The following is a 15,943-nucleotide window of genomic DNA, read 5'->3' as shown; positions in this document are numbered from 1 at the left end:
TCTGGGAAGGTTATGCCTCCAGCTTCGCTGTTCTTTCTCAAAATTGCTTTTTGAGAAAGACCTTATTTAGGGTCTTTGGGAGTTCTATACAAATTTTAAGATTTGTTCTGGTTCTATAAAAGTGGCACTGGCATTTTGATAGGGATTACATTGAATTTCCTTTTTTGCAAATGTTTTTGAGAAGGACCATGAGCAGAGGAGTGGAGGGAGAAGGAGAGGAAGAATCTTAAGCAGTCTCCACAATCAGTTGGAGGCTGACACAGAGCTCTATCCCACGACCCTGGGGTCATGACCTGAGCTGAAATCAAGAGTTGGGCACTCAACCAACTGAGCCACCCAGGAACCCCTGAATTGATTTTCTAAAAGGCCTGGGGTGGTATGAACATTTTAATAATATTCTCCCAATCAGTGTGGATGGTACATCTTTCCATGTGCATTTTCCTCAATTTCTTTCATCAGCATCTTACAGTTTTCAGAGTATAGGTCTTTCACCTACTTGGTTAAAATTATCCCAGTATTTTATTCATTTTGGTGCAATTGTAAATGGGATTGTTTTCTGAATTTATCTTTCAGCTACTGTGTTATTAGTGTATATAAATGAAACAAATTTCTGTATATACTAATTTTCTATCCTACAGTTTTACTGAATTCATTTATTACTTCTAATAGTGTTTTGGTAGAGTCTTTAGGATTTTCTATATATAGCATGATGTCACCTGCCAATAGGGACAGTTTTTCTTCCTTACAAATTTGGATGTTTTTCTTTCTTCTTGTCTGATTTCTACAGCTGGGACTTTGAGTACTATGTTGAATAAAAGTGGTGAAAGAGAACATACTTGGGGCACCTGTGAGGGTCATTTGGTCAAGTGTCCGACTTCAGCTCAGGTCATGGTCTCAGTTTGTGAGTTCAAGCCCCACTTTGGGCTCTGTGTTGACAGCTCAGAACCCGGAGCCTGCTTCAGATTCTGTGTCTCCCTCTCTCTCTCTGCCCCTCCCTTGCTCATGCTGTGTCTCTCTCTCTCTTTAAACATTAAAAAAAAACAAAAAAACAAAACACAGAACATACTTGTCTTGTTCCTGATGTTAGAAGTAAACCTTCAGTTTTTAATCATTGAGTATGATGTTAGGTGTAGTTTTGTTGTTATATGACCTTTATTATGTTGAAGTAGTTTCCCTCTAAACTTTGAGTTTTTATCATGAATGAACACTGTATTTGTCAAATGCCTTTTCTGCATCTATTGAGATAGTTATATGGTTTCTATCCCCACCCCCCGTCTTTTTTTGTTTGTTTGTTTTTTGGTTAATGTGTTGTATCACCATAGATGTGTGAATATTGAACCACACTTACATTCCCTGGAATACATCCCACTTGATCATGGTGAATGATTTTTTTAATGTATTGTTCAGTTTGGTTTGTTAATATTTTGTTGAGAATTTTTGCCTCTATGTTCATCAGGCATATTGGCCTGTAGCTTCCTTTTTCTGAAGTGTCTTTGTCTGGTTTTGACATCTGAATAATGTCCTTGTAGAATGAAGTTGGAAATTTTTCTTCCATTTTTGGGGAATTGTTTGCAAAGAATATGGATTAACTATTCATTAAATGTTTTGTAGAATTCATCTACCTGTGAAACCATCTGGTCCTGGACTTGTATTTGTTGGGAACTTTTTGATTAATGATACAATTATGTTAGTAGTAAGCAGTCTCTTAATTCTTCCTAATTCAGTTTCTAGGAATTTATCCATTTCTTCTAGATTGTCCAATTTATTAACATATAATTTGTCATAATGGTCTCATAATTCTTTGTATTTCTATGGTATTATTCTTCCATCTCTGATTTGATTCTTGTTTTTAAGTCTAGCTAAAGATGTATTAATTTTATCTTTTCAAATAACTAGTACTGGGTTTCATTGATCTTTTCTATCTTGTTAATTTTTTCTCCAATATTCATTATTTCATTCCTCTACCAACTTTGGGTTTATTGTTCTTTTTTCAGTTCATTTAGGTTTAAGGTTGGTCTGATACAGATGTTTCTTTTTTCTTATAATAAATAGGTCTGCATCACTGCAACTCTCCCTCTAAGCACTGCTTTTGCTGGGTCCTGTAGATTGTGAAACATTGTTGTTTTGTTTTTTTTTGTTTTTTTTTTTTCAATGTTTTTTATTTATTTTTGGGACAGAGAGAGACAGAGCATGAACGGGGGAGGGGCAGAGAGAGAGGGAGACACAGAATCGGAAACAGGCTCCGAGCCATCAGCCCAGAGCCTGACGCGGGGCTCGAACTCACGGACAGCGAGATCCTGACCTGGCTGAAGTCGGTCACTTAACTGACTGCGCCACCCAAGCGCCCCTATTGTTTTGTTTTTTAATATTTATTTTGGGGAGGGGGAGGGGCAGAGAGAGAGGGAAACAGAGGATCCAAAGTGGGCTCCACGCTGATAGCTGAGAGCCAGATGCAGGGCTCAAATTCATGAACCATGACGTCATGACTTAAGCCAAAGTTGGACGCTTAACCAACTGAGCCACCAAGGCACCTCTGTTGTTTTTTTTAATGTTCTTTGGTCTCCGTGTATTCTAAAATCCTTTAGAACATGTGGTTTAGCCTCCTCATGTTTGTGTTTTTTCCATTTTCTTTCTTGTAATTGATTTTTAGTTTCATGCCATCGTGCTTGGAAAAGATGCTTGATGTGGTTTCAATCTTGTTAAATTTATTGAGATTTGCTCCATGGCCTAACTTGATCTATCCTGGAAAATGTTACATGTGCACTTGAAAAGATGTGTATTTTGCTGGTTTTGATGGAATATTGTGTGTGTATATATATATATAGATATAGATATATATATCTATATCTATATATATATATCTATATATATATATATATATCTGTTAGTCTATCTGGTCTAATGTGTCATTCAAGGCCACGGTTTCCTTGTTGATTTTTCTGTCTAGAAGATCTATTGATAGTGGGATATTAAATTCCTCTAATGGTCATTGTATTACTGTCAATTTCTTCTTTTGCTAATATTTTATGTATTTAGGTGTTCTTATGTTGGGTACATAAATATTTACAATTGTTACATCCTCTTACAATGATCCCTCTACCATTTCTGTGGTATCAGTTATTTCTCCTCCATCTCTGATTTGAGTCCTTTGAATCTGGCTAAAGGTTTATCAAAGAACCAGCTGTTGGTTTCACTGATCTTTTCTACTGTTTGTTTTTAGTCTATTTTATTGTTTTGTTTCTTTACTAACTTTGGGGTTTGTGGTTCTTTTTCTAGTTCATTTAGATGTGAAGTACCCTTCTTTGTCTCTCGCTGCAATCTTTGCTTTAAAGTTTGTTGTGTCTGGGGGCGCCTGGGTGGCTCTGTCAGTTGAATGTCCAACTCCTGATTTCAGTTCATGATCCATGGTCGTGGGATGGAGCCCCACATTGGGCTCCATGCTGAGCATGGAGCCTGCTTAATATTCTCTCTTTTCTCTGCCACTTGTGTGTTCATTCGTGCTCTCTAAAATAAAAAATTAAATTAAAAATTAAATAAAAATAAAGCATATTTTTCTCTGATACAGGTATTGCTAACCTGTTACCCGCCCCCCCCCACTTCCATTGGCATAGACTATCTTTTTCCATCCCTTCACTTTGTGTCTTATGTCTAAAGTGAGTCTTTTTTTTTTTTTTAATCCATTCTGCTACCCTGTGTCTTTTGATTGGAGCATTTAGTCCATTTACAGTTAAAGTAATTATTGATACATATATGCTTAGGACATTTTGTTAATTGTTTTCTGGTTGGCTTTGTATTTCTTCTTTCTTCTCTTGTGGTTTGATGGCTTTAATGGTATTTTTTAAACTTCTTGTGGATCTATTAAAGGTTTTTGATTTGTGATTACTGTTGGGTTTGTATGTGGCATCTTAATCACTTAAATTCAAACACATTCTGAAAGCATTAAATTTTTACCCCCTTGTTTTATGTGTATAATCTCATATTTTACATCCTTTTATTTTGTGTATTAGTTTTGTAGATATAATTGATTTTAGTACTTTAGTGTTTTCATCTCTGTACTGTAATTAATCTACATTTACTGTATGTTTGCTTTTACCTCTGAAATTTTTTCCTTTAATAATTTTCTTCTAGTTATAGCCTCTTTGTATTTAAAGAATTCCCTTAAGGTGCCTGGGTGCCTCATTCGGTTAAGCCTCTGACTTCACCTCAGGTCATGATCTCTCACTACTGGTGAGTTCGAGCCCATGTTGGGCTCTGTGCTGACAGCTCAGAGCCTGGAGCCTGCTTCAGATTCTGTGTCTCCCTCTCTCTCTGCCCCCTCCCCTGCTTGCACTTTGTCTCCCTCCAAAAAATAAACATTAAAAAAGAATCCCTTTTAATATTGTTTAAAAGTCTGGTCTAATTGTGGTAAAAATCCTTTAACTTTTGTCTGCAAAATTCTTTGTTTGAGTTCTGAATGATAACCTTACCAGGTAGGGTATTCTTGGTTGTGGGTTTGTTAGTTCTCCCATCACTTTGAATATATCATGCTATTCCCAATTTGGCCTAAAAAAATTCTGCTGAAAAAGCAGCTGATAGCTTTTTGGGGTATCAGTGTATGTAATGGTTTCCCTTTATCTTTCTGCATTTAAAATGCACTCTTTATCATGAATCCTGGTGTGGACCTCCTTGGTATCATCTTATTTGGGGCTCTCTTGACTTCCTGGACCTAGATGTCTATTTTCCTTTCCCACATTAATTTCTTCAAATATGTTTTCTGCTGCTCTTCTATTTCTGGAATCCCTGTAATGTAAATGTTATTATGTTTGATGTATCAAAGTTCTTATTTTTATTATTGTTCTTTTTGCTATTCAGCTTTGTTGCTTTTTATTACCCTTTCTCCAAGATTGCTGATCTTTTCTTCTACAACTCCTAATCCACTGATTCCCTTTAGTCTGTTTTTCATTTTGGTTATTGTAGTCTTCAGTTCTGACTAGTTCTTTTGTTATTTTCTATTGCTTTGTTGAAGTTCTCACTGAGTTCATTTACTCTTTATTTATTTCTGATGAGTATCTCTATGACCACTCCTTTGAGTTCTTTATCAGGCATATTGATGATACTTATTTCATTTAGCTCCTTTACTGTGATTTTGCCTTATTCTTTCATTTGGGGCATATTCCTGTATCCTCATTTCGTCTGTGTTTGTTTCTGTGTAGTAGGTAGGTCAACTATGTCTTTGCCCTCCTACCCTTTTTGATGTGGCTGTCTACACATCAACTGCAGAAGATCTGTTCTGTGTATTCAGGTAATTTTCAGATGTAGCTGTTATCTCAGTGTATCCTTTGGATGATTTTACTATCGGCCATGTTCCTGCTTTCAATGCTATATTTTATATATTATTTATGTACTCATTTTACGAATGAGAAAACTAAGCCTTTGCATAGTTAATATATTTTGCAGCTGGTATACAGCTGATGATTCAGAGGCTTAGCTAAAGAGAAACAGTACAACCCTAGTCATGTTAAATGAAGAAGAAACAAATATGAATCAAACATCTACTTGTTCAATAGACATTTTTAAAACCAGGTTAATATCTAGCATCTATAAGAATTTGGACACTAAATGGGTAAGTGGCATTAATGAAGACACTTGTTGGGATGAGCACTGGGTGTTCTACATAAGGGATGAATCACTGGAATCTACTCCTGAAATCATTATTGTACTAATAGGTATATATATAAAATAAAAGCAAACTTTGGGATTAAAAAAAGAACTCAGACATAGACAAGGAAAATGTAATAAATAGAAAATATTCTCTGATACAGCAAAATGAATGGATTATTATAATCTAGTTTAGCAAAACATTACATTCTAGCCATTGAGACTTCCCAAGTTGGTGTGGCAGGGGATCTGCCTCTGTGAAAATCAAATGAGTTTTGATGTTAAAGCACATTGTAATAGGTTGTAACCTGACACATATTAAAAAAAATTATTAGATATATATGTGCACCATAGTTGACCTGATGAGGCTTTGAATTTCCTTTTTTTAAAATTTCCTTTTATGAGAGATTATATTTAGAAAAGCTATCAGACATTTGGAAAATATAAATTGCATAATTGATATAAAAATGTATTAAGTAATTGATTCTAGTAGGAATTTTATGAATGATTAGGCAGTGAGCAGAGAATCTTACCAAAATTACCTAACGTATTATGATTTTACTTTAAGCCTGTTACTGATCTGTCAAAGAAAATCACTTCAATCATATATGTCTATACATCCCTTTCTCTATTACACATCAATCTATCAGCTAGTGGTATTTACATATTAGGGGAGCTCTCTAATATTATTTAATAACATAGAGATAGAGAAGTATCATATTTGTATTTTTGTTATTGTTAATACCTTTCCAACAGAATTTTACCAATTATGGTCTTAAGTGCAATTTCCTTTTGAGTAGTAATAGGTTTATCATATTGTTTCAATACAAGTACTGCTCTACCCAAGTCAGCCATGGAAGATGAGGAAACAAGATGGGATTGAAAGACTCAAAGCCAGGTTGACAGAAGTATCAGAAACTATGGTCATGAACCAGAGAGTTTCTAGTTTTAGTCTAGTCTCAAAGTGACATAAATGAGACCAGCTTTTATTCCCCAGTTTGAGATAAAATTGACATAAATTTATACAGCATTAAGGTGTATAATAGTAGCTTTTCCAAAATATGTTCTCTATTTGAAGTCTACTATATATAGTAGACTCATATATAACATTAATACATTGCACACAGACACTAGATACTATATTATAAATTCTACATGGACAAAGACTATATTTTGTTCACTTTTTTACTTATTCACTCAACAAAGCTTTGTCATCTTCTCTGCATCAGGCTTCAAATGATTTGCACTCTAGTGGGAGAATGCTTAAAAGTAAATAGACCCAATACAAAGTGATCCATGCTCAGGTCAGAGCAGCATGCTGGAGAGGGCACACAGGAGACAAAGTCAGTATGAAAACTGTGCTGAAGGAAGGGCTTTCCAGGCAAAAGTACTCTATTGGGAAATGAGGTTTAAATATTTCAGTAGAACCCACAGGATAGGGTATATATAAGAAAATGTGGTCAGAAATTAGACTGGAGAGTCAGCAGCTAGACCCTGAACAGATATAGATGTCATATTAAGAGTTTGTGCTTTATCCTAGATGAGCTAGAGAAATAGAAAATAGAAGTCAGAGACTGACAGACTAAGTTTTATTATGGTCTCTTTTTTATCAGAATGGAAGGCATATTGGAAAGATACAAAACAAAGAATGAGGGTTTATGGTAGGGATTTAAGAAGGGAGGAATAAAATCTTAAAATATTTAGGATTAGAACTGATGTACCTTGGATGTAGTAGTAGGTTGAGAGAAAAGGATGAATAATTCAATTACTTGCTCAAGGTCTAACCTCATGCTTGACACATTGAAATCACTCAATAAGATGTTCACAGAACGAATGAGTAGAAAAGTAAATGAAGCCTAAACACCATCATTACTATCTCATTATCATCAATATCATTGACTGGATGCTTATTAGGCACCATGCTCTTGTTAACTTATTCAGCTATATTAACACAGTGGATACTCACAATAACCCTAAGTGATGGGTTCTATTAGATTTCCATTTTATAGATGGGAGAACTGAAGTTTGCTGAAGTTAGTAAGGAGAGAGTTCATGTCTTGGGTCTCATAAGTCTAAGTGGATAATTTTATCTCCTATAGTATTTTAGAAAGTTGACCTATAACCACTGTTTTTTTGAATTTAACCATGTTATTAAAAAAAACCTAGTCTTAAATTTTTAAGAAGATCGCCTTCTATATTTTATAGACTATTCCAGACTTTGTCATGGAAAATGGATGGAACTCTACTCCAAGCCTAGAAACTTGGGAATATATAATCTGCCTGAAAGAGAGCAACGTTTCTTTTCATCACAGAAACAAAAACTAGGAGAAAGGTAACACGGTGCTTTGCATTCACTTGCTTCACCGTCACTAAAAATAACAGAAGTGATGCTGCATTTTTCTTCTCTCTATAATGAATGGCCTAATTGCATTTGGTAATTGCATATGACTGAGAATAATTTAATTGAAAATGAACTGTGGCTTTGCTTTTTGCAAATGCAGGCATCTTGAGTTTCTCACTGGTTTATTATGTCTTACTAGGCCTTGCCCCTATGAAGAGAGGAAGTCCCTCAACACTGGAGACCCCATGGATTTTCATGGAGGGGCATCTTGATTGACACCATAAATGTCGATAAGTCAGGGGCAATTTGATGTTATCCCTTGAGCTTTTTCACCTCCCTGTTACTGAAAAACATCTCATCATCATTATCATTACCATATTATCATTATCACAATTCCTGTATGTGTATGTTTGAGAATCGACAAAGCAATTTACAGGTGGAAAAAAAAACCAGATATTTCTTTATTGCTTATGAAAAACCAAAATTCAGAGAAGTTAAGAGACTTGCCTAGATCACATACTTGAGGAACCACAGTTTGTACCTAAGAATCTAAACAAAGTGTTTTCCTACTATTAAGTGCCTACCTAAAGACCTAAAAAAAAAAATCACAATATACATGACTTTAAAACACCTGAGGAAGGGAGCCAACAGGAATGTGATTTTAATTCAAGAATATTTTAAATTAAATAAGAATGTTTAATATGTAATGCCTAATAAGTCAGCAGCAAGCAATAATACGAAGAAGAAAATACAAATCAAAAGGTGGTGGGATGGGTGCCTGGGTGGCTCCTTCAGTTAAACATGTGACTCTTGATATCAGCTCAGGTCTTGATCTCAGGGTTGTGAGTTCAAGCCCTGCACTGGGTGTGAAGCCTACTTAAAAAAAAAAAAGTGGTGGTGGGCAAGGGACGATACAGAGGATTCACCACAGCAGGCTAACTGGTATGGCTTCTTACCTGCACCCAGACATTAGGAGCAGTACTGAAGACAGAAGCTGAGCAGATTCAATCCCAAGAATTAACACTATATGCCTCCAAACTGGAAAGAGTGCTGATCAGGAACTGGTGATCAGGCAGTCCTAGAAGATGTAAAGTAATATTCCATTAAGGTATAGTATATAGGTTTTCTTTTTCAATTTTTTATTGTGGTAAATAAACCCAACAAAATTTACCATCATAACCATTAAATACAAAGTTCAATAGTGTTAAGTACATTCATATTGTAGTGTAACCATCACTACCCCCCATCTCCAGATTGCTTTTCATCTTGTAAAACTGAAGCTCTGTACCCATTAAATAATAACTCCCAGTTCCCCCTCTCCCATCTCCTGAAACCACCTTCTGTCTCAATGATTTTGACTAATCTAGGTACCTCCTTAAAATTTAATCCTAGTTTGTCTTTTTGTGACTGACTTGTTTCACTTAGCACTATGTCCTCCAGGTTTAGCCTATTATAGTATATTACAGAATTTTCTTTTCAAGGCTGAGTAATATTTCATTGTACATATATACCCCATTTTGCTTCTCTGTCAAATGGACACTTGGGTTTCTTCCACATTTTAGCTATTGTGAATAATACTGCTATGAATATGGGTACCTTAGCTTGGGTTGCTGCAACAAAATACCACAAACTGGGTGGTTTAAACAATGGAAGTTTATTTTTCACAGTGCTAGACGTGGGAAAGTCTGAAATCAAGGTGCTTGGGAACCTCTTCCTTGCATGCTATAAGCTCACATGACCTTTCCTTATTACATGTGCAGGGACAAAGTCTTGTCTCCTCCTCTTCATATAAGGGCATAAATTCCATCATGAAGTCACCACCCACCTGACCTCATCTAAACCTAGACACTGATTTTACTTCTTTTGAGTATATACACAGAAGTAAAAATGCTGAATTTTTTTCCACAGGGGCAGTACCATTTTACGTTCCCACTGAAAGTGCACAAGGGTTCTAATTTCTCCACATCCTTCCAACATTTGTTTTCAGTTTCTTTGACAGTATCCATTCTAATGCGTATGAAATGGTATTTCATCAAAGTTTTGATTTGCTTTGTCCTGATGATTAGTGATGTTGAATATCTTCATGTGCTTAGTGGCCATCCCTATACTTTCTTTGGAGCAATGTCTATTCCTTTGCCCATTTTTAAATTAGATTGTTTTTAAGATTTCTATGTATTCTGGATATTACTCCCTTCTTGGATAGATTATTTGTAAACAGTTGATCCTATTCTATATGTTATCTGTTCACTGTTGGTAGTGTCCATTGATGCACATAATTTCCAAGAATCCAAATTTTCTTTTGTTATCTGTGCTTTTGGTGTCATATAGAAATAATTACTGGTCATGAAGCTTTGCCCTGTTGTCTTCTAAGAATTGCTAGATTTTGAGTTAACTTTTATATATGATGCTAGGTAAGGATCCAACTTCATCCTTTTATTGTGAATACCTAATTTTCCTAGCACCATTTATTAGAGACCATCCTTTCCCCCATTAAATGGGCCTTGGCACCTTTGTCAAAAGTTATTTATTTCTAGGCTCTCCATTCTTTTCCATTGGCTTTTATACCACTATGACACTGTTTTCATTACTAGTTTTGAAATCAAGACATACAAGCTTGCTTTGTTCTTAGGATATAAGGGAAGAAGGTTGCCAAAATGTCTGCCTGTTTCTGTGTCTGAACCTCCATGATCAGAAGCAGCAATCAGTACATAGATCCCTGATTTTTGGAGGATGTGATCCTTCTTGCCCGCCCTGGCTCCCACAGGTTGCATGCAATGTACTCCTGGAACATGTACATTGCCTACTACAGGGCTGGAGCACTGCTGCTGAGCCAAGAGCTGAATTTGGCTGAAATTAATCACAATTTACTGGATCAAGCCTTTTCCTGGAAGTTACAAGCCTTCAACAGACTACAAAGTCCCCAAATAGTTACATCATTTCTTCTAGTACAATTATTGTTTAGGTGGGATGGCAGAGTCCTCGAGCTTCTTATTCTGCCATCTTCCTAGAATACTCCTCCTATAACATAGTTTTGTTAATGGTCATGTTGATGGTTTACAAATTTATAGCTATCAGGGATAAGACTGTTAGGAATATTCTTGGATGCAACTTCATAAGAGGCCCTATTTTTATTTATCTTGGTTAAATAACTAGGAGCATAATTATTGCATTAGGTCTTGTGCATTTAACTCTGTGATTGTATATACTCACCAATAGAGTATAAGACGTCTACTTGCTCCAAAAATTGGTATGTTTTAATTTTCATTCATTCAAAAATATTTTCTATTTTATCTTGTGATGTTTTGACTTATGGATTACTTATCAATTGTTTAATTTACAAACGTTTTTAATTAAGATATCTTACTGCTAATTTTTAATTTAAATTCCAGTTAATGTACAATGTAATACTCATTTCAGGTATGCAATATAGTGACTCACACTGCCATACAACATCCAGTGCAATCCTTAATCCCTTCACCCATTCTCCCCTCTCCCTCCATTCTGGAAACCATCAGTTTGTTCTCTAAGGTTAAGAGTCCGTTTCTTGGTTTGCTTCTCTCTTTTTTCCCCCCTTGCTCATTTATTTTTTTCTTAAATTCCATATATAATTGAAGTCACATGGCTAATTATTTATGGTTTAATATATGTGATAAGGTATTTGAATAAAGAGAATGACCGTAAGATTTGAGACTAGTTTTATATATATTCTTTTTAAGTATACACTTAACATTCACCAAGAAATTACTATAATGTTCTAAACATGTCCATGAGGACAAGTTGGTTGATAATATTGTTTAGATCTTTGACATCTTAGCTGATGTTCCCTCAAATTTCTTCTTCCAATTTATTACAAATTATTGAGAGAGGGTTTTGAAAATCACCAGTCATAAGTGGAGATTTTCTATTCTCTTTCATTCTATCAGTTTTTCATGAATTTTAAAACTCTTATTAGACGAATACACATTTAGAATATGTCTTCTTGATTATTTATTATTATGAATGCCCCCCTTTTTTCTCTGAGAGTATTCTCTCTTGCAGTTAACTTGGCCTGACATTAATATAGCCACATCAACCATTTTACCTATAATGCTTGTAATGTATATTGTTCCCTGCCGTTTAATTTTCAACTGATTTATGATTTAAAGGAAGCAAATATTTGGGTCTTTTTTTCTATCCAAACTGACCATCTCTTTTTAATGTTTAGTATTTTTACACTCAGTATAATTATCTGTATGGCTGAGTTTGAGTCTAGTGCTTGGGAATTTTGTTTTTCTGTTGGCCTATTTTATGTCCATCTGCTTATAGTCAAATCATGTATTTTTAGCGTTTCAATTTATCTTTTTTCTTGCATTTATACTTTTTGGTAATGCTTTATAGATTACATTACAACATTTTAGCTTACCTGTTTTGAGGTATGTTTCTTCCTAATTAAAGATCGACAATATTATGTCATTTATTTCCAACAATGCTTTACCATTTGTGCTAGTTTTATCATGTATTCCACTTTTGCATGGACTGTAAACAATACCATTTATTAGTATTATTACCTTAGGTTACAAGTTCTCTTACAGAAATTTAAAATATATTTCTTACCATTCTCCCTGAAGTTTGGGACATCTACTTGGTGTTATTTCTTCTCAGCCTAATAAATATCTTTGAGATTTTCTTTTAGTGCAGGTCTTAAAAGACAAATTCTTTCAACTTTCACTTGTCTTGAAATGACTTTTTATTCTTGCCTTTATTTTAGAAGAATATCTTTTACTGTATATATTCAGTTCCCTCGCCTTTTGTTGCTTTCTAGACCTTGTGTTTAAAGTACATTAAACAACAAAGGAAGAAAGTCATTGGGTTGTGCAATGGAAGATTTATGAAGGAGACAGGGTTTTAACTGAGCATTAAAAACAAACACACACAAAAAACCTAGACAATTAACAGCACTAGAACACACCGGAGGAGAATCTTATTTTAGTTCAAATCTCAGTCTGGGGCTCTCCTTATTTGCTTCTCTGTAAGAAAAGGAGAAATAGATCTGACTGGGAACACAGCACATCAGACAAGACATCAGGGAGAGCCTGACATTCATTGAATCACACTGAAGTCACTGCATTTAAAAGGGAATATATGTCCTGTTTCACTCTCCTGAACTCCCTGGCATTACTAGTAAGATTGGGTTTCTAGGTCAGGTCACAATCCTCCAACTTACTGGAGGTACCGATATGAAGCTAAGAGTTATTTTCTTTGCAGCATCAATTCTCCCCTAGGTGTCAGCACCTGGGTTTGAAGTAGAATGGTAAGGGTTGCTTTTTTTGGCTTCACTACTTAATCCACTTCTACCAGGAACCAATGGAGACAAAAAGTGATCAATTTCTCTATAAGGGTGATAATTTGTTTTCTATTTCCCTCTTAACATCTCTCTACTTGTTGGAATTCAGTTTACAGGTGAGAGATTGAGAGGTATAGTTTTACCCCCCAACTCCAACATCTATGGAAAAGTACAAGAGAAGAAAGAGACCCACACATTTCATAGATAGCAATGCAGAAAGATGAAGGACAGGTGAGAGGGATTTCAGGCCCTACATATATTGATCTCTTATATATTGAAAGGTAAAGTGGTTTCATAATGTAAGACCATAAAAACATAGAACCTCCTTGGCTACTATTCTTTGGTGTCATTCAGTGAGAAGCAAGGTACCTGCAAGGATGTTCTGCATTCTTCCCACCCACCCCCCCCATAGAAATGCAGAGCTCTCTAATGAATAATGTTACATACTCTGGAATTACACTTCCAAACTTTGAATATGAGCTCAACCACTTGCTATATAAACTTCAGTTTATTTCTCCTTTATAGTTTAGTTCATATATATAATGAGATAATCCATATAAAATACTTGGCCTAGATGGTGTTAAATAAATGGTAACTTAAATAAGATTGACCATTCATTCCTTTATTCTGTTGAACTTCTGCAATACAGCATATAAAATGTGAGGATTATAAGGAGGATCAGACTTTCACAAAATTATAGGGCAAGCCACTGGCAGAGCCAGCTAGAGGACTATGGTATACACTGGGAGGAGCCAATATGAAGTTATTATGTTTTATATCAGTGACCAATCCAAAAGTCTGGTACATGGTAACTGTTGAATAAGTGATTGCAAAAGTAGAAATAAGAGTGGAGTGTTCAGAATACAAATAGAATATAAGACACAAAAACTAGACACAGTGGTGTCATTCCTGAAATGAAGAGAGCCCCTTTTGAGAAGTTTTGTCGTTGGCTGTATACTTTCAACTCTGGTTGTACTACCCAGGATTTATGAAGAGAGGAACAACTAACTCAGACTTGATTCAGTGAAAAAGGTCATTGAATTTCAAAAATCCTAAGTTCTCCAGCTGGCTACTCAGGAGCCATGAACTGAATCAAAAACCATTTTGAGAAGAGTCAAGTGGTAGTCATGCCAACAGAGGGTGCATCCAAATTGGTAAAAAAAAAAAAAAAAAAGACCAGGGACAACTACGTGCAAAAGAATGATACTGGACTATTTTCTTTTACCAAACGCAAAAAATAAACTCTAAATGGTTAAAGACCTAAATATGAGACATAAAACCAGAAAACTTCTAAAAGAAAACATAGGCAACAATTTCTTTGATATTAGCCATAGAAACGTTTTTCTGCATATGTATCCTCAGGCAAGGGAAACAAAAGCAAAATTAAACTATTAAGAAGATTTTTCTTTTGGTATAGTCCTCACAGTAAACTAACCAAACAAAAAGGCAGCATAGTGAATGGGAGAATATATTTGTAAATGATGTACCCAATAAGGGGTAATAGCCAAAATATATTAACTACTCAACAACAAAAATAACCTGATTATTCAGGTCCTCTGACCATTTTAAAAACACTTTTCCAAAGAGGGCATACAAATGGCTAATACATTAAAAAAAATGCTCTACATCAAGAAAAATGCAAAATGAAGTCACGAGATATCACCTTATACCTGTGAGAATAGCAAGAATAAAAAAGATGAAAAATAACAGGACAAAAAAGAATCCTAGTGCATTGTCAGTGGGAATGTAAATTGGTGTAGCTACTGTGGAAAAGAGTATGGAGGTTTCTTTAAAATAGAAATGCCTTAAAATAGAAATGCCATTTGATCCATTCATTCTACCTCTGGGTATTTACCCAAAGAAAATTAAAACACTAATTTGAGATGATATACGCATCCCCATATTTATTGCAGCATTGTTTATAATATGCAAGATAAGGAATCAACTCAAGTGTCCATCTGTAGATCTATGGTTCGAGAAGATGTGGTACGTATATACAATAGAATATTACTCAACCATAAAAAAAATGAGATTCTGCTATTTGAAACCATGGGGAGGGGCCTCTAGAAAGTATGATGTTAAGTGAAATAAATCAGACAAATACCATACAATTTCAATCAACTGTGGAATTTAAGAAACAAAAATGAACAAAGACCTAAATACAGAGAACTGAAGATTGCCAGAGGGAAGGTGGGTGCGTGATAAAGGGGATTTTTTTGCTGAGTAATGTACAGAATTACTGAAACCTATTATACACCTAAAAGTAATACAATAGTATTGGAATAGAAAGTAATACAACTGTTACATATACTTCAATTAAAAAGTTTTAAAAATATTGTCACTTTTTGCAGATGGCATTATTTACATATAGAAAACCCTAAGACTCCATCAAAAACTCTAGGAAGTAATAATTTTCTAATCTGAAAATTCAATACAGGGGCACCTGGGTGGCTCAGTCAGTTAAGTGACTGACTTCAGCTCAGATCATGAACTAGCACAGTTCCTGAGTTGAATGCCCATATGAGGCTCTGTGCTGACAGCTGGGAGCCTGGAGCCTGCCTCTGATTCTTTGTCTCCCTCTCTCTCTCTGCTCCTTTCCCCACCTGCTGTCTCTATCAAAAATAAAGAAACATTAAAAAAAA

At 35.2% G+C, this 15,943-nt stretch overlaps 1 long non-coding RNA gene across 1 annotated transcript in view; it reads left to right on the top strand.

The window, feature by feature from the left end:
* The window catches only part of LOC122241317, a 139,900-nt gene extending 131,592 nt beyond the window's left edge, over positions 1-8,308 (top strand). Inside the window, exons 3-4 of the long non-coding RNA XR_006221385.1 lie at positions 7,843-7,969; positions 8,178-8,308. This is a non-coding gene — a long non-coding RNA (uncharacterized LOC122241317). The remainder of the gene's footprint in view (positions 1-7,842; positions 7,970-8,177) is intronic.
* The last annotated feature ends 7,635 nt before the right edge of the window (positions 8,309-15,943 follow it).

This window comes from Panthera tigris, chromosome C1 (genome assembly GCF_018350195.1).
Source record: "Panthera tigris isolate Pti1 chromosome C1, P.tigris_Pti1_mat1.1, whole genome shotgun sequence".
NCBI lineage: Eukaryota > Metazoa > Chordata > Mammalia > Carnivora > Felidae > Panthera > Panthera tigris.
This window is presented reverse-complemented; position numbering and strand designations above follow the sequence as displayed.